Genomic DNA, 26,525 nt, shown 5'->3' with positions numbered 1-26,525 from the left:
TGGGTTTTTGTATTTTTACCTTCTCCATATGATGCAAAAGCAGTGGCGGGCCGTCAGGGCCTTCAAGGCCTTCTCTGCTGGCCTAAGAAATATCTGAATCATATATTATATTTTGTCCATCAATACTTATTATTCCAAATGGTCTCCTAGCTTCTTTTCATTGCTTTTGCCCCTGGTTGCACTGCTTCCAGATGTGTGTTTTCATATTGAAGCATTTAACCAATCACATTTCAGCCATTATTTGTTGCCAGGATCAGAAATCTGCCTCAAATCCTTCACAATCAGTTCTGCGGGCTTTGCTGCATTAAATAAGACTGTTGCCTTTAACCAATCAGATTTCGAGTTGGCAACACCACAATGCTTTTTCGCAGGCATTGCCATTTTGCTGGCTTGGGGATACGTCATTGCTTTCACCAACTATTATTGGCTAGCTATAAAGTAGGCGGGCCAAAGCCAGAGTGAGGCAGCTAGTCTAGCAAACTCCACCCACAATGGCCTAGCAAGCCTGTTACAGCCGGGAAAAGGGTGTGTGCGCCACTTGTGTCGCAGCTGTAGCTGCAGTAGAGGTTTTATAGCCATAAAATAGTTTTTGAGGGTTGGATTGATACGTTGAAGGTGCTACGAGAAAATGCACAGACCGCCACTGTGCAAAAGTGAGTCAGTTTCTGCTTGGAGCAATTCTAATGCCCATTTGGCTAAAGTAGCACTCTCGGCGGTCAGATTTGTTAGAAGGTAAAAGCACTAGTGTCCCCTAAGGGCCCACTTGAAGGTCCGGGGAAATTATGTTAATTAACTACTTACTCAACTGCGTATACAAAATGACTGAGAACAGAGAACAGTTAGTTACAGGAGGTATCAGTAAAATCCTTTATCCATCATGATGTTTTTATACAATGCAACAACTCAGGTGTGGCTAGCTCATGTCTTGTGGTCTTCTTTTCTGGCCCCGAGGGTCAAATAACAGCGTAATTGTTCTTCTTTCCGTATGTTGTGAGTGCAACAATTCAACATAATTACATTTTTACACGTTTTTCTTTTTTTGCTGAGCTAAGCAGCGGCCTTAAATGGTACAAGGTCAGTGTACGGCTATTCTTTATATGACCATGTTAGTCATGCTCTGCTGGCTAAGCTCATATTGTATGCATACTTTTCTTTATTCATTCGGATAGTAGCATGATGATTAATAGCCTATCAAAACATATTATTCCCACAAATCCCCCCTTTGACCCTAGCTAGTCTTTTCTTATCTATATTCACGCAAACCTTACAATGCCTTGGTAGGAGAGAGAGATTTATACGACTGAGCCAACAGGCTCACTTATACAGTGACCTGTTTACTCAGTAAATCGCTTAAATAGGACCTGTCTTTTGGATTTACCTGGCCATGAGATCTCACAAAGTTCCATGTGTCAATCTACTCATCTCGTTATAATGTGGAAAATGAAGATTTTGTGTCACACACATTTTCGGTACACGTCGCTATTACCTCCGGCAGCAACGCTCGGATTATGGGCACAGTTTGCTTGCTAAACAGATGACATAATAGTTGGTAAATGGGCCTTGTCATAAAAAATAAGATATCTTGAAATGCTGAGGGTTGCGTCACAACACCGGCGGCTGGCTGTTTCAACAAGTTTTATTTTACAAAGTCTACTCCATCAAGAGATCTTTTTCTGTGTAGGAGGTGAATTTTAAATGTCTTCGGAAAAATGAAGTCACAACTTTGCTTCTTTCTAACACAGTCAAGAGTTTTGGTGTTCAGCTCCAAGAGCTGAGGTTCAACATGTGATGAGTATAACATTTTACTCATTTTGCAATGAGTCTGAAAAGGAATGAAGTTGAATATAATTAAAAACAATCACCTAGACCAGGGGTGTCAAACTCGGGTTGGTTCGCGGGCCGTATTAACGTCAACTCCATTTCATGTGGGCCGGACCATTTTAGATCTAATATTTAGATATATTTTTTTAAATTGGATTACAAGAACTGGATCAAAAGCCCTAAATAGTCCGTTTTTATAGATCTAAAGCAATGTTTATTTGAGCTTTTTTTTCTTAGTAATGGAAAATTTCTTTTAATCATCTTTTTCATTTCAAATGGAAACAAAATATATTTTTTAATTATGTTCAATATTAAAGTGGAAAACGGAAAATATATATTTATTTTTAGATCTTACAAAATGCGCTTTGAACTAAAAACACAAAAGAAATAAAATTGGATTGAAAATATTGCAATGATTGATTTTAAAAAGTGCAAAATCAGGAAATGTAATGTACATCTATAACCATTTGAATTTGATCCTAAAACAGAAAGTCGGCACTCATGATTTACTTTCTCGGGCCGCACAAAATAATGCGGCGGGCCAGATTTGGCCCCCGGGCTGCCACTTTGACACTTATGACCTAGACCTTACAATCTTAATCCTTGCCTCATTGACACTCTAAGATATTTAGTGACCAATTATGCTCCTGTTTAAGAGCTGAACTGCCTGAGTGGTGCATACCACTTCTTTTCTAGAAACCTTAAACTATTTCCTAACATTTCTTAGTCAAATGCAAACACCCGACTAAGGGTTTTGTCTTTTTATCTTTCCCTTTGACTTATATTGACCTTTATTAGCATAACTTCTCCATGTTGTCCCTTTCTGTGTCCTTGAATGGACTGCAACTGAGCAGACTTAAACAAATATATATATATATTGCCACTACTTGGCCCTCTTCACTGTCCAGTAATCTAATTAATGACACCAGAGAGAGTGCCCCTTGGGGCGGATTCCTTTTTTTCTGACCCTCACGTTTGACTACTGTTTGATAATGTGACCCCCTCTACTCTCTGATCACCCATTGACCCCCTCTGGTCTTAGTTCTTTAAATATCCTCTTCCCAGGAGGGCCCACCAAAAATAAGCAATACATACTAAACAAACAATAGGACCATTTGCCAGGTATTTGCTATAGAAATAGCAAACAAAACAAACATTCCAAAATATATATTTATGTAAGATTTATACATTTTTACTGTTAATTTTTTCTTGCAACACACAAATGACCATGAAAATAAGACATTTTTAATTTCCTGCACAAGTCCCAAATGTTAAAACATAAATTTGATTTATGCAAGTGTCCGAGTGCCACATTTTTGGTTTGAAGTTGAAGTGACATACAGTTACTGTTGCTATCTAATATTGTCTTGTTCATTTGTATACTCACTTTTATTAGGCTCACAAATACGGAATGATACAGGCTTGATTTTATGGCTGAGAAAACAAACGATGTAGAGCAACACGTTTGTTGTTGTTGTCATTATCTGTTGTTCTTTATTAGCTTCACAATCATTGTTGCAAGATGCTAAGAAAAGCCAAGCCACTATATTGCTCCAAGGGCAAGTTTAATTGGCTCCAACCTTGGGCTCTTTCCTTGTTAGATGCACACTTTTATTTGCATGCTTTTTTTAAATACGAGAAACAATTGTGATTCCCAACAATTCTTATTTTATCCATCATTTTTCCATCATGGACAAAATAACTAACTCTAAAAGCACAAGTAAAAATGGCTGTAGTTTACCTTTAACAAAATATAGCTTTATTTTATTTTTTTAGTCATCAAACAGATCTTTGTTTGTGATTTAATAAATGAAAGGTTTCTGTCAGACTACCAATGACACTTTAGGCAAAATAAAATGATGTTTTCGTTCTCTCTTTGCATTGATACAGATTACTAAATCCAAATGAGTTATGCGCCTTTAAAAAAAAATCTCAGTTGATTGCTAATTGAAAAATTAGGAAGTCAATTAGAGGCTAGAGATCCAATTAACGTAGAATTGAATGGAAAGCTGGCCCCAGACTCAATCAGCCTCTTTAATTGATCATCTCCTCAAGGCGATAGAATGAGGCCCCCCCTGCGCGTCGCTCCAATCTAATTCCAGTTCTGCAATCTGACACGCTAATTTGGATTCAGCCACACTCTCTTTCCAGCTTGTGAAATGATGAAAATAATAATGTTAGGTCATGAAGTAGATGGAAAGTCTCTAAAGGAAAACTAACCTGTGAAACTCTGCACCCAGGTATTGTCTCAATCATTTGTGTGTTGGCAGTCAAATGTTGTTAAAAATATAAAGACTATAAAACATTAACAACGAGATTTATACATGGAAGCTTTAGCAGCATACTCAATGTGGAAGGTGCTTGGATCTTTCTGATCAGTTTTGTTTCTACCGCAACATTTATCATTGCTTTTGGAGTTAGCCAACTGAGGAAATATTATGAAAAAAAACGGTTTGATTATTAATGACATCCCGGGGCATTTTCAGACATTCTAATGCATGCAGATGTGCTCCCACAATGGTGTCTCTTTGACAAACTGCCGTGTGAAAAAGGAAATTTGTGTTGGCTACCTGTAATTGCTTGTTTTCTTCCGCTTCAGTGTATCATCATTTGCTATGGGATTTTCTGAGCACTGCTGACTTGTGCACATTTCTTATTTTTCCTGTGCGCATTTTTTGTAGCCTTCTGGCGATGACTGCAGAGATGCATGAAAATGACTGATTGAATGTCAGCGGTGGAAACCTTACAAAAAAAATAAAACAATCGTATGCCAACACGCCATGTGCACATTACACAGATTAATTGATATGTCGATGCTTTAATACAATATTATGAAGGCACCAGAAGCAACCTAAAAGGAAAAGGTTTACAATAACATTGACATATATGTAATGGCCTGACCGGCAAACATGTTGATTAGGTTTTTGTGCTCTATGCTGCGACAACTGGGATCTGGAAATGACCCAGCCGAGTCGGTGGGCGTAGAGCAGCAACGGTACTCGGACGTTTGGTCGACCGGACGTTCGGTCGACCGGACGTTACTGTTGAAACCAGCTCTCAAAATTATAATCATGAGAGAGAGAGAGAGAGTTTAATATCTAAATTTCTAACATCAAAATATCAACAGTAAACTCTGTCATAATTTGACAGCGAGCAAACCCAGCGAGCGAACCCAGCGACCAAACGTCTGTTCTACCAAACGTCTGTTCTACCAAACGTCTGGTCGACCAAACGTCCGGTCGACCAAACGTCCGGTCACGAGCAGCAACACGTCAAAATCTGGAAACGCGACATACTCAGTTATTTGTCGTATGAAGATCTGAGTGAGTGTGTTTGAATGCGTAGGTGTAGCACCGTTGGCAGATTGTGCGGGTTCCTGCCGAACTGAGTAAGTTATATTTACCGGGTGATTAGTTTGGTGTCTTTGTGATCTGGCAACCCTGAGAAGTGCCCTATTAGCTCATGATCTCCACATTTGAGCATCGACGGTGCCTCGTGTGTTTGATATTTAAAACATGTGCTATGCACTTGGGTCTACCTACTGCTAAGGAAGAGACGATAGACTATTGAGTTTGTGAGATATTTTTTTTATTGGGATGAGACTGAATTGGCCGCCAGTTCTGCTATTGTGGTTTGGTTCTTATTTTATAGTTGGCACTCCATTCTCTTAAACAAATGGACCATAAAAATGGCTTTCTGTACAAGTCCTTTTAAGAAGCCATTAGAAAATCAACAGTAATAAATTATGAATAGTACTGTAATGAGCTTGCCAGTGAGTAACCTCATAGATCGAATTAATGTTGACTAGTCACAGACACCCAGTTTATAGCATTACGTTTGATTCATTTGTTCATATTTTGTGCTCTAGAAAAATGACTGAATGGAAGCAAATTGTCATTTGGCTCGAAGCTGAAATGGCCTCTGCACAATTTTCAGCACAAATGAGCTTGCTATTACTTTAAAACTGTCTGGATTTTGGCTCTCGCCTTCAGCTTGTGGTAGCACCATTCTACTTCTTTGGGAATGGGTTACTGGCGTCAAATTCCAAATTATTGAATATTTGCAAATATAGTCAGTTTGTGCATGTTATATTTTGCCGTTCTTATGTATATATATTATGAAACGTATTCAAAAGTTATCCTGGATGCTCTTTTTATTGCTTACACAGTGTTCCAATTTGATGGGTTTGGATTGGATTGGATTGGATAACTTTATTCATCCCGTATTCGGGAAATTTCGTTGTCACAGTAGCAAGAGGGTGAGGATGCAGAAATAGGAAAGGCATTTTAGACATAAATAGATAGGTAATAAGTAAGTTAATAAATAAATACATGAATAAATATATATATATATATATATATATATATATATATATATATATATATATATATATATATATATATATATATATATATATATATATATATATATATATATATATATATATATATATATATATACATACCTATACACCTACACACATATATGTGAGATATATGTTTGAGGTGGGTACAAAGGAAGGGTGTGGGCAACTGTCACCTTGGACAGGTTTGATGAATATCATTTGATATGTTTTGACAAAACAAACCAGTGAAATTTGGGTCACGATTGAATGGATAGGACAAGTAGATCCTTCCTGACAATTATAAAGGTGGAGTGTGTGGGTGGGATACATACATATGGTAGTGAATAAGTGTCATTTACCAAAGCTTTATTAAATGACCCTAAAACCAGCATTGGAGAAATAAAAATGGTTATAATGGCACACCTGTGTTTGCCTTGTATTCAGTTCAAGGTGGAAAAATACATCCCAGGTTTGATTCCCCACTCTGCAGGCTCATCCACACATGTTCGAGTGTCCTGTGGGGTGCCCCACCCCCCACTGCTAGCCCCTGTAGCGGCGGGTGACCAAGTCCACAGAGGCTAGTGGGCAGAAAAGTCACTCCCATCTGGTGCGGTTAGATCAACATGGACTGAGGAAGGGGCTTTGGAGGGTCATGTGTCCTTCTCCATCAGTGACAAAATAAAATTTTCCGTTTGGTAAAAATCCAAAACAATTTCCTTTTACTCATGACCACCTTTATTGTGGTGTAGAAGACCCCACAATCATATATTTAAAAAAAATCAATATTAGAATGGTGGACGTAAATGGTCCACAAGTATGATGCGTCTCTTCAGGACAAATGATGGTTTTTTTGCGTCCCAATATATTTGACTCTTGAGCTAATTTCCCCGCCTTCCTTATCTGTTCCAAATCTCGTTTGGTTTTGAGACGCTCACTAATTGCTCCATGTACAGCCCGAGTGTGAAGGTCACTGACAGAACCAATCAGGTGACTTAAATTACTCATTATTGCCTAGTGTTTATTGGCTGGATGTTCAGTGGAGCATGCAAGCTCTCCTGGCGTTTACACCACGCATACACATGCACAAATGCGCACACATGCTAGTTCAGCTTTTGATAACAATGATACAGGGACTGATTACTTGGTGCTACACTTTTTCTGTGTTTACATTGTAGCCAATCCCTCAATTATTTTTTGAGTTTGAGTATAGTCTTAACACACACAATAGTGCGATCGACTAGGAAAAAAATAAAAACAAATTATTTTATATTTTTCAACTTTAATTTTGATCACTCCTAGAAAATGTAACATTAATAAAACATGATGCAATAGAATCTTAAATGCTTGTCGGTTAATAAAAAATGGGAAAAAATCAGGGATGAAAATGAAGATTATTTTAAGTTTACAAGTCTTCCTCTAATCCAAGGGTGTCAGACTCGGGTTGGTTCGCAGGCCACGTTAACGTCAACTCAATTTCATGTGGGCCGGATCATTTTAGATATAATATTTAGATTTTTTTAAATAAATGGATTAAAAGAAATTGATTAAAATCCCTGAATATTCAGTTTTTTATAGATCTAAAACAATGTTTATTTTAGCTTTTTTAAAATATATTTTTAGATTTTACTAAATGATTTTTGAACTAAAACACAGAAATGGATTAAAAAATTACAATTATTGATTTAAAAGGGGGGAAATCAGGAAATTTAATATACATCTATATTCTTTGTTTTAATTTGATCCTAAAACAGAAAGTCGGCACTCATGATTTATTTTCCCGGGCCACACAACATGATGCGGTGGGCCAGATTTGGCCCCCGGGCCGCCACTTTGAAACATGTGCTCTAATCCCTTATTGCAATTTCTTATAGAAAATATATTTTCAATTACATTCCAATGTTTCAATTTATGTTTTGGATACATATATTTCAAGATCCCACAGTTTTTAATTATTATCTTATTTAAAGTTTAGGGCAAACCTCTACTTACTGATGCAGAACTCATTCCCAAAAAGTTTTTCCATGTATGTTCTGATATAGCCTTCGTTAACTTTCACGTGAAATGGTAAAAGTCTCCTGCGGGTCAAAGTAGGTAGGCTTTCTGAATAACCTTCCAATACAAATAGGAACATTCCCTGAATCCCTATTTGCCTTCCCTTGAGGAATGCCACCTCAACTATTCCAATGACAGCACTTTTCTCTATGCCATTACAAATAGATGTCAAACATGTCTTTGCCGCCATCCCTGTGAATCAAAAGGAATAACGGTGATGAAAGTGAACAAACGAAATCAAATAAAACAGGGTCACACATCACTGGAAGGGCATCAAATGACTACTGGAGTGGAAGTCATTTTTTTTCTCCGAGTGTCTGGAGAAAAATTGTGGAAAAAAATACATCTAGTCTGGTCAAAAAGCAAGTTGTCATTTTGCCTAAAGCACAGCTAAGCTCATCCAAAGGAAATGTAGGTCTGTGCGGGACTTTGCGTGGCAGAGGAGGGTCACTCATTTTTAATGGAAAAGGACAGTTCTTTTGTGAAAAAGCGCTGAGCGATCCAAATCGCGGCGGAGGTAGTAAAAGCTTGAATAACCTGAATCATATTCACTTGATTTGCTTTCCTTTCATGATGAAAGTGACTTTCCATTTTGGGGTGGTGCTTAAATTGATCTGCCAGCAATTGGTTGGTTGCTCCAGTTGTGCAAATAAAAATGGCACTCATCCATTTATGGCTGTACAAATATCGAGAAATAATGTCCCCTGCTGTGAGGGACTACTTGATTCAGTAAGGGAATGGGATGTTTTTAAAACAGGACTTCACCATACCAATTGTCCTCTAGAGAGGGGATAATCCTGGCCAACCATTGTGCTGCTCACGTAGCAGTCCTTTTTGGGCAAATTTCCCCATTTATACTCTAATAGTGTGGTGCATAAAAATTTAAATATCAAGTGAATTGAAATTCAACCAATCAATTGGAAAAAATATGCCTTAGAACAAGTGTGTCAGACTCAGGTTGGTTCGCGGGCCGCTTTAACGTCAACTTGAGTTCATGTGGGCCGGACCATTTTAGAAATAATATTTAGATTTTTTTTTAATAAATGGATTAAAAGAACTGGATTAAAATCCCTGAATATTCGGTTTTTTATAGATCTAAAACAATGTTTATTTTAGCTTTTAAAAAAATATATTTTTAGATTTTACAAAATGATTTTTGAACTAAAAACACAGAAAAAAAGGATTAAAAAATTACAATTGTTGATTTAAAAGGGGGGAAATCAGGAAATTTAATATACATCTATACTCTTCATTTTAATTTGATCCTAAAACAGAAAGTCGGCACTCATGATTTACTTTCCCGGGCCACACAAAATGATGCGGTGGGCCAGATTTGGCCCCTGGGCCGCCACTTTGACACATGTGCGTTAGAATATCTCAGCTAGGTTGAGTTGAGCATTAATTAAACATTTAGCAATTCTGATTTTTTGGGGGGATTCCTTATAGATTATTTTGATTTCTTATTTGATAAGGGAATCTCATTTTTCCAATTATATTCTGTATTATAGTGATGAGGACGTCCACCTCACAGTTATGGAATCGAAGGTTAACAGTGGCCTTGTTCCTCCCGTGCCTCCGTGGGTTTTCTCCAGTTTCCTCCCACATTCCAAAAACACGCATGATAGACTGTTTAATTCCTTCAAACTATCTGTAGCTGTGAGTGTGTGCGCAACTGGTTGTTTGTCTACTTGTGCACTATAATTGTCTGGCTACCAATTCAACTCCAGCACCCCTGCAGCCCTGGTAAGAATGAAGGGTTCAGAGGTTTGAATGAGGATGAATGATTGAATTGATTCTAAAGTCATTATATCAAATTTCTCTTTTTAGCATGAACTGCTCAGCTGGCTGCCAATGTAATATCGTGGATCATTATGCCCGTTTATTTATATTTTTTTAACGTACATTTGTTTTCCAGTGTTAAAAGAGTGTTTAAATGAGTCCAGCTGGGATTGTATTAAGATTTGTGATGGGCAATGCTGTTGGATATAATGTTTGTCAATGTGCAGAGAGAAAATGAACAATGGAAAAAATGTTTAGTTTGCAATAATGTTAAAAAGTAATATTAAATAACAGCCTTCAATAGGCAAACATTTTTTTTAGTTAGAAATGCTATTAGCAGGGAATAGGTCTAAGTACAATGGACAGCACTGGATAAGTGTTAAGAATTGTTTAAAAAAAATATGATCAAAACAAATGGGCATTAACTCGGCTGCTGTAATGCAGCATTTTCTTATGTTATTTTATTTTAGACAACCTTTCAACCTTATCATTCCACTTACTCTTATTTAGTCTGTTTACCTGCACACTGACTGACTGACATGACATACTGACAGGTTGCTTATGAGTAATGGCTGATGCTCGGCATTGGCTGCAGGCCATGTGACCTCGTGGGGAGCTTTGCATATTACGACTCTGCAGTCCCTTCCCATATATCCAGCTCACCTCCCAATGGTAGAGGCCCGTGGGCCTGGCACATGTGTGACATATAATTGATTCATTAATAATGTGAACAGATGTTTCTGGTCCACCATGGCACTGCGCCATATTGCTAGTTTGCTATTATATTGCCCAAGGCCAGACTGGCTGAATTTCATTAAATGTGTACTGACACACAAGACGGGAAGGTCACATATATTGGGTTTTAAATAAAATAACAGTTTTGATGTAATTAAAAAAGGATGAAGGGTAACATATTTTTATGCAGGGGATGTTGGACCGAAAGGGTGGTGTGATTGTGGATTTACAACTTTATTTTGTGGAAACGTGTTCGTCACAATGACAATAGGGAAATAAAAATATACAGGAAAACAAATCACAACATAAATGTTTGTTTATCATGCATTTAGGTGCTCAAAATGTATCATTGTGAATCTGATTGTCTTTATTGGCGGAACAGTGTGCCATATGGGACTTTGATGTGGGCAATTTTTTTGTTTATTATATAAAGTGGTAAATTCGAGGGGAAAAGAAATTGTTAAAAAAAGAATGAATAAATAAAAATATATAGAAATTCCTATATCAGACCACGGCTCAGAAAACAAATAATCAGTTAGCAAAAATCATGACAATCCTAGATACTTCGCCAACTCCACTTTCTGCTGTCTGAGCAGAATGTAGATATTTCTTTTTATAAAAAGATAAGCATTTTTTCAGATGGTGTACTGTCAGTTGGCTGCTTTGCCTCTATACTATGTGTTAATTGACTGTGCTGAAGACTCTCTCAAAAATGTGCAAGGAGAGCACAAGCAGCGGAGAAAAATAGCTTAAATATCTGTTTGCTCTAGAGAAAAATCCCATTCCCATTTTACGAACCACCTCACTTACCTATGTGACAAAGAAAACAACTATTGACTAACAACTGAATCACAATACCACCCTCGATAAATGGATTCCCTGTCCTGTGCATGTTTATTTACACAAGTACCACGATTTATTTTTTAGTTATAACTCTGGTATGTCTAAACGGTACACGGTTGATTGGTCGCCGGTCTTTTGGTCGCCGGTCTTTTGGTCGCCGGTCTTTTGGTCGCCGGTCTTTTGGTCGCCGGTCTTTTGGTCGCCGGTCTTTTGGTCGCCGGTCTTTTGGTTGCCCAGAAGGTAAGTGATAATTACCATTTAAATCGTTGCTCAAATTCCCTAAATACAAACTGTGAATTACTATTTAGTCATACTTAATGCCCCAGTAATTATTAGGCTAAAGAAAAGCTCCAAATTTCCCGGACTTTTATTGTTTTTTTGTTGGAGAACTTGTTAAGACCCTGACTGATGTAGCTTCTTAAAGGGACAACGCATGTACATAGAAACTCTTATACACTCACACGTCGGCTCAGTGAAACTGCTCATGGCTTTTATTGATGCGTAGACCGCGTTGTTTTACCTTGTTTTGTCGTCGGTCTTTTGGTCGCCGGTCTTTTGGTCGCCCGTTGTCGCGGACCAAAAGACCGTGCACGGTCTAAAGTCTAAACTATGCATCCAAGGGTTCTGACTGGTGATCCACTACTGAATGATCCACTCAAACCAATCCCAACCTCTTAAACACTCGGCAGTGAAATGTGATGTTGAAAATAAAACATCTTTTGCAGCACTCAAATCTTCAGTTAATTGTTCATGCGTAGAATATCAGTGCTTAGCTCTCTAAAGGGATAATAAGTATTGTAGTGTAGAAGTGAGATGGAGAAGACAGGCTTGAGATAAAGAACAGAAGGTCTAATTAATGTGTCTCTGTGGCAGCTTTCTCCAGCTATCCATTAAGCTTTCATTCAGCAGACTCGAAGAGGCTTCAATCTCACTGTCATTGTTAGAAATACAGCTCGGAAATAATAACATGATTGCAGATTGATCAAGGGAGGGCTCCGAGAGGAAATGCGTGTGGCGAGGAATAATGATGGCCGCGTGTGTATGTGTGGAAAGCTTTCCACAAAAGGGGTTTTACAACATCCAAAATTGCGTTGAATCAATTTTCTTTTAACCTCGAAGATTTGAGCAGAAACCACAGACTGTTCACATGCCTTCTGCACTCTAATTCAATGATGGTTCTTGAAGTCCTGCTGAGAGTTAGTTGGCCTTCAGAGTGAAGTCGATGATACTTGTGGCCAACGGCGAACTTCGGGAACGTCATAAGTCTAGCCTTGATTAAGAGGAGTCTTTTAAAACAGTGTGCTAATACCCGACTCCCTGTGAAACTTTGTTGTAATGTCTATATAAGCAAGATGAGGCCAAACACTTTTCCAAGTTATTTTTGACAATCAATTTCATAATCATGTCAATGTTTACTTTTTGGGGCTTTGTTTTCCTCGAAACTGCTTCAGTTGTTTGCCACTATCTGCTATACATGAAAAACAAGAAAATCAGATGCGATGGATGCGGAACAAAATTAGATGTGAAAATTTGACATTTTACCAGAAATATCCAAAGTATTGCAATGCAAAATCTGTTGAACTAAATCTTTCTTCTATAGCAGCTAGCCTAATAGTGATACACGAATATAAAGTTAGCACATTGTGCTTGATGACATATTTTCATGTATGTAAAACAGTGTGTTAAGAAAGGATAATAAATTGAGTGAGTAGTAGTTCATCTTAAATGCTTAAGGCATGTCCACACTGAATATGAGGAAAAAAATAACAGTACATTTGACTTTTAATATCTTTTGTCTCTGAGTGGCCATTTGTACGACAACAGTACCTGGGAATATTAAAAAAAACCCAGATGTCCACATTGTAGACCAGGGGTGTCAGACTCGGGTTGGTTTGCGGGCCGCGTTAACGTCAACTTAATTTCATGTGGGCCGGACCATTTTAGATATAATATTTAGATTTTTAAAAATAAATGGATTAAAAGAACTGGATTAAAATCCCTCAATATTCAGTTTTTTATAAATCTAAAACAATGTTTATATTAACTTTTTAAATATATTTTTAGATTTTACAAAATGATTTTTGAACTAAAAACACAAAGAATTGATTAAAAAATTACAATTATTGATTTAAAAGGGGGGAAATCAGGAAATTTAATATACATCTATACTCTTCATTTTAATTTGATCCTAAAACAGAAAGTCGGCACTCATGATTTACTTTCCCGGGCCACACAAAATGATGCGGCGGGCCAGATTTGGCCCCCGGGCTGCCACTTTGACACATGTGGTTTAGACGAAGACAACATTTGGAGGGCTGAAATGTGCACAGAGATTTCCCCTCACAGATAAAACAAAAACAAAAGATTACGTTTGCATTTTATTTCTTTGCTTTATACGGTTATGTTCACTGCACTCTTTGAAGATGAATCTATAAAAGGATGTGTGCTTTAAAAGGCCTTGCAAGCATTCTATTTAATGCTTGATGTGCCAGTTGTCTATTTGTCATCAATTCTATTGGCACTCTGCCATTGTTTTCTTCACATTGAGCTCAAACATCAATTCAATTGACACGACTCAGCATTTTTACCATTATTTAACCAGAAACCATTGCACAGTCCAAATGCAATCCATCAATGGAAGGTTTTTGTTGCGTCAGCAACCATTTCACGCCTAAAAGTAAACCATTTGATTTTTTGTTAGTTAAGTATGTGAAGAACATCCCTATGTTAATGTGTATCGATAAATGAATGAAGATAATATTCCTTGCAAGAAGCACACATTAGTACGTTCATGTTTTTAACAAAATAAAAAAAAACTCCCAGTCACACTTTGAGATTGATGCAAAGGAAAAAGCAAGTATATCTCACATTAGTCAATTTAGTGAAGACGGACATGGCAGAACATCAGCTTTTACCTTCAACCTTTCTCCTAGAGACACTGTGTCATTATTGATTTGTTTACTGGGGGGTCCTCCGGCGGGAGTAAATAGTTTCTATCGTCAATACAATAAGATAACAGCTCCGAGGTTTTCAAGAGCAAATCGGAGCAATGCACCTCAGCACAAAGCAGGAAACATCTTGTTAACATTTTATTTGTGTCAAACTGCAGACTGATGGTGACACAATGTCGTAGTATACAGACCAACTAGAAACAAACATTTTATTGCCTTTTTAACAAGCGTGTCGAATTGTTATAAACATTCATGACGTTATTGAGGGCAGTCCTACTGATTTGACGATGGAGGCCATCAAAGAGTTTGTCTTACAGATGAAGACAATTAGATTAGTCTTTCCTCTTCAGCCAAGTAATTTAATGCAAATCGCAAATCTTGAATATGAACTAATTAGAATAGCAATTGTTGACATTCAACTGCAAGTGTGACAAACGGGTAGTGCTAAGTCCCCAATTTAATTAAAGCTCAAAACATCTGTAAAGATTTTCGTATTTTAGATTGGTTTTCAATGAAATACCGAAACAACATTTTCTTAGACATTAAAACTCAGATTCACAGTTGTTGTACTCATGTAAAAGTGATGACTTTGGTGTTGTAATACTCAATTAGAGCCCTGGTAACAACAGAAGCAATGCACTTCAGCTTGAAATGACTGCTTTGGCACTGTTATCCATCTTTAAAAAACTATTGAATGTATGAAATTGATTGATCATTGTCAACTTTAAATTTGTTTTTCAACTGGCTAGTCCTATTAACATGGCTAGCGTTATGTCACAGGCTGTTAGTGCTTGCCATCACGAAGACTATTCCTTAATGATGACTTGATGGCATCCTTCGCATGGAGACTGATTGTGTTAACAACCACAATACTCTTGAGTCATTTACGATAATGGGAGACTCTTTAAGTATCTCACCAGTGAATGTGCTGCTGACTTTATTCATCCTTGCGTCTTTAACGGTGAAACATTTCTTTTCTTCCTACATTGTGTACAAATAACCATCCCTCCATCAGCCTCCATTTGCTCGTCAGAACTGATCGGATAGAACATCTCACGTTTTAATGAGACATGGAAGTACCATGGTAGAAGCAAACTGCTAATGAATTGCAGTGGCATGGCGGTGGGTAATGAGTGCAAATGAAATGACTTGACACTAGTTTAAGTTACTTTGTTTAAGGGCGCTGAGGATCCTAAAGCCTTTTCATAGTCGCGGTAGCCTGGTGTGAAACAGTGCTGCAGTAACTAATTCATTGTATTAACATCTACTCGGTTTTCTTACCACATTCCCAAAATATGGTAGGCTGATTGACCTTTACTTTCACTCAATTGTCCCTACGCACAGTGGCGGGCCGTCCGGGCCTTCAAGGCCTTCTATGCTGGTCTAAGAAATATCTGAATCATATATTATATTTTGTCCATCAATACTATATACGTATTAATTAATTCCAAATTGTCTGTTAGCTTCCTTTCACTACTTTCCCCCTGGCTGCACTGCTTCCAGATGTGTTTTTTCATATTGAAGCATTTAACCAATCACATTTCAGCCATTATTTGTTGCCAGGGTCAGAAATCTGCCTCAAGGCCTTCACAATCAGTTCTGCAGGCTCTGCTGCATTAATCCAGTGTCGATAAGACTGTTGCTTTAACCAATCAGAATTCAATTTGGTGACACCAGGCCTTCTCGCAGGCGTAGGGATACGTCATTGCCTTCTCGCAGTCGTAGGGATACGTCATCGCTTTCACCAACTATGATTGGCTAGTGATAGAGTAGGTGGGCCGAAGCCAGAGTGTGCCAGCCAGAGTGAGCAAACTCAACCCACAATGGCCGACGGAGGAAAACAAATGGATTTGGTTGCAGATTTGCTGGCAATGCCATTTTCAAGACAGACTTTTCAAGAAAAAAAACTGGACATCGTTAAGAAAGGTCGGACACCTCCAAAGCAAGCAAGCCTGTCGCAATCGGGAACGAACATTTTCAGCACTAAATCGAATAAAAACATATGCTAGAAATACGACAGGACAGGCTCGACTTTCAGCATTAGCTTCGATGGCGATAGAAAAGAAGGAGGAAAGAAAGGAGGATGGATATTGTGTACAGTTAAAAAGGATTTTTGTTGAGTAAAATATGGCTATATTCCTAAATAATATTTCAATTGTATGAGGTTATTATTGATGATTTTTTATGTGTTGCAGCTGTAGCTGCAGTAGAAGTTTTGTAGCCATAAAATAGTTTTTGAGGGTTGGATTGATTCTTTGAAGGCGCTACGAGAAAATCCACGAACCGCCACTGCCTACGCATGAGTGTTTGCGTGGTCGGTTGTTTGTGTTCTTCTGACTTTTTTTTCTGTAGGAATGTAGCTTGGTGGCATATTCTGACAGAGTATTACTGTACATCAAAAACTGCCCCCCAAGTACATTTTTAAAGCATTCATATTCATGCAGCTGTGTGCAGGCAAAATACTGCAGCTAGGACCTACAATCTGGACACCATGTGGGAAATGTGGCTAATCCTTCCAGGCAGCCCTCTTGTACTGGACGGGTCAGTATGGTGCTGTGGGCACTTGTTAACATTATTGACAGGTGATGCATAAAGCCAGTTGTCCTTGCGAAGACCCTTAGGGCAACTTTTCAAACTAAGCTCAAAGTCCACAGAGTCAATCAACTCTACTCCTCCAATGTAATAACTTTCAGAACAGTGACAGATGGAGGAATGCGCAGTTTTCGAATTTAAAGGAACATTGACTTGTCAAAATTGTCATCACAGAAAAGAAAATGCCACAGGCTACTTTAGAATAGGTATTTTATTGCTGGTAACCGTATTTAATGTTGTGTAATGTAAAACGAATGTTCCTAGCCCCATTCTTTTTAGACATTAATTCCTAAAAAAGTACAGTACACAATAGCATTTGCAATTTATACGCAGTTTCTTTATAACACATTCAATTCTTGCTTTTTAGATACTGAATGGGGATACAGGCTTTTCATGGAATGTGATAACAAGTTAACAAGAACCTTATGCATTATAGAAATTATAAGTTGCTCACAAACTACAAAACTTTACGGCATATACTCATCACTGTTATAACTTGTTGGAATAAGTTGTAGACATTTATATGTGTAAATAACTAAAAATGTCTTTACAAGAAAACACTTAGAATAGCAAAAAGGTCTGGAGTTTTTATACTATCTGGAATACTAACCAACCAGAACACAGAACGTCAATTAATTTCTTAATAGAGCTTGTCTTTGGTAGTAATGAGTGGGCTGCCATTTTATAGAGGTGGGGTGTGCACTGGCTGGTTGTGTGCCAATTGCACTCATCATAATGCTACATAGTATTAAGTTTATGCTTCTGTTCAGCTCTTACCTCACTAGTGAATCACTGGACTGGAATAAGGGAACTCATCATGATAGCTAAATATCTAGGGGAAAGAAAATTCATAGCAGAAATGATAAATCCTTGACAGGCCCATTCGGCTGATATGCCATATGTTGGACGGGGGGGGGGGGGGGGGGGGGGGGGGGTCTTCCAGCTGTCATCATGTCCAGGTGAAAGTGTGAAGAGCAGGAGACTAAAAGCGACAGCAGCATCTCGACAGACGACTCGCTTTTCTTTTGGCTTGTCCTCACATACAGATGATCAAATTTTGGATCTTGTATTTACTTTAATACACATGCAGATGTTTATTTGCGCTTTTCTTTTGGCAGATAACTTCAAACAGATTGTGCCTACCCTCTGCAGTGCTGACGCATGGCTGCTGATATGGTGACAGATGGGCCTCTGGATGCCCACCACCCTTCACATGGCAGTGTCTGAAGATGGAAGTTCAATTTCAGGTAGGATTGGTCTCTCTGTGAGATATGTTTTATTCATTCATTATTTTTCATTGATCACGGAAATAGACTTACCAGTGAAAACGTGCTACTCAGATGACCCAGTGGTTTTGTGTGTGATGAGCTGGAACCAAAATATGTTGACAGTAGCAACCTTTTGAGACTTGAGATCTTACCTTTGTCAGCCATCCTGTATTAGAGACATCATTCAGAAACAGAAAGTTGAAAGCGAGTTAAAAAACTATTCTTTGGGTAGAATATAAAGCAGACAACAATATATTAATTTATCAGTTCTCAAAGGAATTCTTGTTTGCCAGTTTAATTTTGAATTCACTAGAGCATGAGTTGACTTTGGTATTCTTTATGTATGTTTGAAACTCACAAAATTAAAGAGTGAGCATTGAAGTACTTAATGATGGGGGATGATATTTTATGACAGGTGGTCTAACAAATGGTACATAAAATACCCCATAGTACACATTGCGTTGTGGGAGCCAGCGCTACCTTATTTCTTTCTTTTCTGAAACTTTGTACACTCTGAATTTTGGGTTTCAACTCTACAATTCCTGTGTGGAATTTGCATGTTCATCGATTACTTTTGGGGGGGGGGGGGGGGGGTTGGTGGTTGTTTATACAAATACTGTACTTACTAAAAGAGATGGACAAATAGAATCAAATATTTGTTAAGTCTTGGGTGATACTAAATGATATTGATGAATTTTAGTTATAAATGGAAATTTAATTAAATTAATTTTTAATAAGTGGAAAATTGTATTTACACAGTGCTACATTTAAAAAAAAGAAGTCAAACTAATGCATTCCATGGATTGACTACTCAGTGATTTATTTATTGAGTCACGTCTTCATCACTTTGATCATATTAGATAACAGAGGAAGAACACTGGAAATTTCATTTCTCCAGAAATTTGAATGTGATACAAAACAGCTACTGCAATAATATATATGTATATATATTTTTTCCACAAAGAGAAATAAGGTGTTCAGATGGTTTCCCCTTGGCCAAATCCCATGTGCTGGTAGTTCTTCATTTTCCACCAGAGCTTCCTATACTGGCGTATGCGGTCGATTGGTTGCCGGTCTTTTGGTCGCCGTCTTTTGGTCGCCGTCTTTTGGTCGCCGGTCTTTTGGTTGCGGTCTTTTGGTCGCCCGGACCGCGACAACGGGCGACCAAAAGACCGGCGACCAAAAGACCGACAACCAAAAGACCGGCAACAAAACAAGGTAAAACAACATGATCTACGCATCAATAAAAGCCAACAATGGCCATGAGCAGTTTCACTGAGCCGACGTGTGAGTGTATAAGAGTTTGTATGTACATGCGTTGTCCCTTTAAGAAGCTACGTCAGTCAGGGTCTTAACAAGTTCTCCAACAAAAAACCATCCGGGAAATTTGGAGCTTTTGTTTAGCCTAATTATTAATAGGGCATTAAGTATGACTAAATAGTAATTCACAGTTTGTATTTAGGGAATTTGAGCAACGATTTAAATGGTAATTATCAATAACCTTCCGGGCGACCAAAAGACCGGCGACCAATCGACCGTGTACCCTATACTGGAGTACCGTTGCTTTCTAAATTGTCCATCAATTCAGAGTATTGCAATTCCAGTATTGCAGGGTTCTACAGTACTGGGCAGCTTGGGAACTCTGGCATTTGCTGTGTGCGAAGATGGTGTCAGTCAAGAAAAAAAGCACCCCACATGGAGACTTTAAACCCACATGCTGAGATCAGGGGCCAGCCACCAACAAGCTGTCAGGGGAGCAAACCAGTGTTTGGTGCTTTCGTTGTTCTCTAAAATGTTATTGGGCATTCAAAATGGATGTTTCTAGCAGAGTACAAACAGAACAAGGGACAGTCATAGAAACAGGGATTTATTGTCATCGTCAATATTATTCATTTCCTTGGGAGCAATGTTTTTTACTTTACAAAATGAAATCAATTTTTGTTTGGAATCAACTTGTGCTTTGGTTGATTGTCATGGACAAATTGTGTCTGAAAACTAATCTGACGGAGGGATTAGTTTGAAATGTTGCGGACACTGCCAACCAAAGGTTAGCTTGTGATGCTTTTAAAATGCTGCCATAGGCTTTGTCAGCATCAAATGAGGCCTCTACAAAAATTGAACAAGTCGAAGCTGACATTTTGTCACTAGATGAGACGAGCTCTGCATTTTCGGCTGTTTAAAAGGAAAGGTTCTTATTTCCACTGTGGCTGCCAGTTTAAAATTAGGGTACAACAGATTCATTTTCTGAACCGCTTATCCTCACAAGGGTCATAGGGGGTGCTGAAGCTTATCCCAGCCATCTACGGGCTCCAAGACGGGGACACCTTGAATCGGTGGCCAGCCAATCGCAGGGCACAAGGAGACAGACAACCAATCATAGCTAGGGGCAATTTGGAGTGTTCAACCAGCCCACCCTGCATGTTTTTGGGATGTGGGAGGAATCTGGATGTGTTAAAGTTGCAGGAGATTAAATAAATTCATATGTTTGCCATCAAGATCCTGATAATGAAGTCAAACACACTATGAATTCATATAAAATTTATGAAAGAGTCATTATTACGTGAGCTACTGGAGTAGATTGATTAAGTTTTCTAGGAAAGTCACATTCACTTCAGACTTCACTAGTTTCAACATCATTCATCTCACTTAGACGCCGAACATAGAGACGTCACCTTTATTACCAGACCTAGCACAAGAATGCTGAATTATTTATTCTGTTCAGCTGTGCCACAGCAAATATCGAAAAGCATCATAGTAACATTGTATTGGTGAGATTGGTGAGTCTACTGTGTAGTGGACGTTAATTCTACATCTTGGTTTGTTCTGTAAGTAAGGAGCTAATTAACAACAATATCTTAATCTTCAAATCAGTTTAACTTGACAAAGAGTTAGATGTTCAATTTGCTACATGTATTTGACAATCTTAAGGCAGGAATCACATTTACTGTAGAATGTGGTATTTTTAAAGCGACGTGCAATTGATCAAATAATCCATGTTTGGAAAATGTGAATTATTAAAATTAAGATAGTTGTTGATTAGCCTATTTTCAAAACGTTTGCCAGCCTGCTAAGGCAAGCAAGCTGCCTCCTCTTTCTCATCAGAGAAAAATAAAACAGCAATAAAACAGCACATAAAAGACATAATTTCGCCCCGCGGTATAGAGCGTGCGAATGTGTCAACCATAAAACGAGTGTATTCCTGCAGAAGCAACTTGTGTATTTATCATGTCATAGTATTGTTTGTCAGGCAATTTCATATGCAAATGTGCAGTTACAAATGAAGATGTGATTTTGCATGCTTACTGAAATGTTTACCCGCTGACTGAAACTTGTATACAATTATCAGCCATCTACACTTTATATAGGAAAAATTCTCACTTTCGTTTGCAGGGTGTGAGGAGACAAATAAAAGTTTTTGAGAATTCAAGATAAACTTCTACATCATATGTTCTTTTGAAGACACGCTAACGGGTGAATGGAGCAAGATGGTCTAAAAGCATGATCCTCTGAGATCTTTAATTTGCATATAGTGTATGCAAATGAAAACAGTGGTGTAAGGTTTGCTTTGTGAATATTTATTCATGTAAATATTGTACATGTTGTGTATTTATTTTTTTGCAAAATTCCCCTCTCTGGCTTTGAGTTTTCGAAACTGCGAGACCTATACAGTATGTCACATCTGCTGCAATGAAAGATTTTATCTCCTATGATCTATCAATAAGCTCCTTAGTTGCCCAATTTTCCTATAATGGCCCCATTGTAAAATGCAATAGCACTACACAAAAATCTGCTTATTTCCTGTGCACAAATGAAGCCCAGTTGGTGAGAAAACTAATCAATCCTCACAACCTTACATAAAACTGAATCGTAACATCTTGATATCCGTAGTTCCATTGAATTATGGTTTCCTATTTTGGATTTATTCCAGCGGTCTGGATGGGACCCCCTGCCTGGGAACTCTGGCTTGATATACCCTGAACTGGTTGCCAGGCAAAAACAGACACCTTGATTTACGACTCAGTTTTAAAGGTAAACATGCAGCGAAATGTCCATGGCAGCTTTTAGCAGCCTTTTTCCCCTTTTCATGTGCCTCTTCATTTGACGGATGGCATCTGAGGGGCCTTTTGACCTCTCATCGATAGATTGACGCACTTCACAGTGCAATAATCCAGTGTTTCAATGCACATACATGATGCCAACACAATCTGTCATTGACATGATTCACATTCTAGCCTACCCTCTGTCTGCGTTAATTGTTTGCTTCTTAAATTGATAGGCACAGTCCCTTAGGATCACATATAACAGATGGCAGTTTATCACCATCGTTCTACCTGCACCACAATTTATTACTTGGTGAGTTAAAGTATCACAAGATAGTCTGTAAAATTGAATCAGGGTTGTTTTGTGATTGAAGATTTTGAGTTGGGCAAATGATTTTTGTGTAATCACTGACTGGCACTACAAGGAACAGAGTTTTGGGGGCAAAAACATGATGATGTTTTGCTTTTCCTCTTGGGTTCTCTTCCCTGAGAGACATCCTCATGCCAGGGAAGCACAAGGTGAAACGGTGATCTTGGTAATTTTGACACGTGGAGAAAATGTATTTCAACATCCAGATAAGAAGCAAGTTCATTTGAAGAAATACATGACACACGCAGGTTCAAAACAATACATCAGTCAAAGAGTAGAATCGAGTTGAATACTAGAAACAACAAAGTACGAGGAGGGCTTGTTCTTCCCGACAAGGCCAAATCATCTTTCACTCGTCAGCTTCTGTTAGTGTCCAGAATTTGTTTGGATCATAACAGGCGCTGCTCTAGGCAGCATGTTATTTCTTTTATTTATTAATTTTTTTCACATGTAACGGGTTGAGTGCCGCTTAAGCCCTGGCTGCGGGTGGATCATTTGATTCATTCATGCTGTTACATGACTGGAATGGTTGTCATTTTCTTGTGAAAGTTGTCTTCATAGAAAGAAAACAGCATCAATTCCCCTCTGTTAATCCAGTTTGGGTTGAAAGATTGACATCATTATTTCAATCAACGAGATTTAAAATAAAAAAAACAGTAATTTGTTTGTTGTTCGTAGTGTTACACAATTTGGTGAACGAAAAAATGATTTTATGTATTGGTCCGAAATGCTTCTTTCACCAAAATTATAGTATCAGAACTGAAAGTTGTTTTGTCGCAAGCAAAATGCTCAGTACTGTGCACTCGAGCGGTGAATGAGGTTGTGTTGGCTCGGTGCGCAGCTATTACAATTTCCAGTGGAATAGCATCTGGGCCATTTACTTCCTACCTGTACATCTTCTCTCTTTTTGCTCTGTTTGAGTAAAAAAAACAAGTCTTGCTTGTATTTCCAGCTTAGAACATGTTTATTTTGTTCTCTTTTGCGTATGCTCGGAAGGGTTAGGCTTTCTCAAAGTGACTGAACTTCAAGGAAGCACAATTGAACAATGTCTTCAGTGGCCACTATGAGAAAACAGAAAACTGAGTCCAATAATCGCTCATCTCTCTCCTGCCCGTTCTGGCAACCGGGTTCCATTTTCATGATTGGCATGCAGATGGATCTTAACGTCCCTTGTTTCCATAGCAGGGGCACCTCCATAATGTGTTGCTAAGAGCTGGTGACCGTTGCGCAAATTTGTGTGACATGATGCAGGATCAAGCCCCCTGAACGTTAATGCGCACAGACGGCTACCATGATGGTATCTCATGCTCACCTCCCTCTCTCTCTTCTCCCAACCCTTTAAATGTGGACACTGCATGGAGCTCTCCATCACTGTGAGTGAGTGTGGCCAGGTCCCGAGCAGACACCGTGAAATGGGTACGCCTCCGGATCAGGGAGCAAACTACTCAGCCCTCACGGCCCAGAGCTGCTCCATTTACCACGACCCATTAGCATGATGACGCTCCGTGCGTTCGCCATTCATTCGTCCCTCGGCGCAGAGGGTGTCTGACCACTCTTACGTTCAAGGTTCTCCGCTCTGTTGGTTCAGCAGCGTCGGCGCTAATGGCCTTTGGCGCCGCGGGCTGGTAATGACTATGAGCCGCCAAGACGTGAAGGATTGATAGTTCTGATTAGATGTGCCGTCTCAGGGAATGTGATGCTTTGGATTATTGATTTGTTTTGAGTATGATATTAATCTTGACACCAAACACATATTGCTACTTTAAGGACGTCAGGCATAGGCTTTTGTTGTTTTCCGTTGCTTTTAATTGACAGGTCACATCTCTTATATTAAAAAATAAAATGGCAATGTTATCATGAGGCTGTTTGAATCGATGAAGTAACCTTTTCACTATCGCAGCCCTAACGCCTGTGAAACATAGTGCATTGCGCGCACGCACAGTTCATGTATTGCGTGGGTGTGTGCCATGATGTAAAGGTCACTATAGCTGTCGTCCCTATGATTTATTACTCTGCCAGGGGGGCTCAAGTGAGCCGCCGGCGTCCAACTCTGCGGCCACAGGAGTCACGCCACGCAGCCACATCGCATCAACGAGTAACACTGCTGCCCCGCTTTGCTTCACTGATGCTAGCTGACACATGACTTTGTCTTTGAGACTCGGTGTTGGAAAACTTGCAGGTCAAGTACTGCAACAAACGGGTCATGCAAAAAAATGGATTAAAATCCATGAAGGGAGAGTGATGGTGTATTCTGGATACAATAGGTCATGGACGCTTAAAAGTTAATAAAGTTTCACCTCATTTATCGCAATTAGTCAGTGCTAGAAGAGTAATCAGCAATCACAGATTAACAGTGAATCTTATTGATAACTATTGAAAATATATGAATGAATCAAAACCCATGAGGACCCCAAGTCCATGACTCGTTATGGTTTAGGTCCTTCTGCATTATTTCCCACACTTACTATTGATTGACATCCGCCAATCTGTTTTGATGGCATTTAACAATCCCAGATGGGATTTGCTTTAGCACCACTCAGTTCCTGGTTTTATTGGTGGCCTGTTACCGGGTGCAGATCTCCCCTCAAACTGCTCATACAGCTTGCCTTTGTCCAGTTGGAGCAAATTCTTCTTTCAAGCAGAAATTGAGCTGTGTTCCCTCAACGTGTAATGACTCACTTCCCTGCCATTTTTCTTGCTTGTCAGGCATCAGCTAAGACATGACTACTCAGACCACGGACGTAGCATTACAAAGAAACTAAACTTTTTTCATTTTTATAGTGTTGTGTTTGTTGGCCCTTGGAAAATTGGTAATTGACTGAAAGACTGGATGAAATATCTGCAGTGAAGAAGATTCAACCAACCTGAATAAAGCAACTGTAGCCAAAGTTAAATGCGTGCGCAAGGGTGGAGGGTGAGATCGGCTAATGGGTGGAGCAAATGAAGGCGGGCCTTTGAAATGGAAGGTGGGCGCTCAGTCCTTGTGATGTACAAAAGTTATGGAAGTGAAAAAGCCCTTGTAGAATACTGATAGAGTATGACCTAAACCGACTCAAAATGAGATATTACAGCTCTGATGTTTCCCCCAGACATAAGCCTTATAATGTCCATAGTTTTATTAGACTGGGTAGCTTTTAAATGTCGAGCATACCCGGTCGGCCCAGGGCCCTTCTGGATCCTTCTGTCCCTCTCACCCTTCCATCCGCGGCCAAAGAGCATGCTCGAGCCTTGGGGACAGAATAACTCTCTGTTGACAAGCCACAGAGACATCTTCATAATTTAAGGCGCAATTCCGCTTTTCCTGGGAGCTTTATAAAAATCTATATTGTGGTCATAAACAATACTGGCTTTCTAGTGAGGCTTCAGATTCTTCTTTTTATGTATGCAGAGAGTTATGAATGAGGCAAGCTGCTGGTTGCTGAAAGGCTAAGAGGCTATCAAGCGGAACCAACCTACTGTCCATGGCCCTTCAAATGTTGCTAGAGTTTACCTGACCTTTTTCAGGCCTCACATTTTCACTAACGTATCCATATTTGATCATTTATATTACCCAATGTATAACTACCGGTGAACCACATTTGATTGGTGAATAAAAATGCCCATTTTTTTCTTCGGCGTAATAAACGATAGAAGACTTGTCTCTCAGTAGGGTGAGTTCTCCTGAAGAAATGTACAGTGCTAACTCTACTTACAAATGCTTCTACATTGTCAGGTCACGAAACCTTTTGT

At 38.8% G+C, this 26,525-nt stretch overlaps 1 protein-coding gene across 1 annotated transcript in view; it reads left to right on the top strand.

Moving 5' to 3' along the window:
• The window catches only part of plxna2 (plexin A2), a 250,079-nt gene that overhangs the window by 26,599 nt on the left and 196,955 nt on the right, over positions 1-26,525 (top strand). Inside the window, exon 3 of the mRNA XM_077610560.1 lies at positions 18,237-18,365. The gene's annotated coding sequence lies outside the window, so the exon portion shown is untranslated. The remainder of the gene's footprint in view (positions 1-18,236; positions 18,366-26,525) is intronic.

The sequence above is a fragment of the Stigmatopora argus genome, chromosome 1, assembly GCF_051989625.1.
Source record: "Stigmatopora argus isolate UIUO_Sarg chromosome 1, RoL_Sarg_1.0, whole genome shotgun sequence".
Taxonomy (NCBI): domain Eukaryota; kingdom Metazoa; phylum Chordata; class Actinopteri; order Syngnathiformes; family Syngnathidae; genus Stigmatopora; species Stigmatopora argus.
The sequence above is the reverse complement of the archived record's forward strand: the minus strand, read 5'-3'. Positions and strand labels throughout refer to the sequence as shown.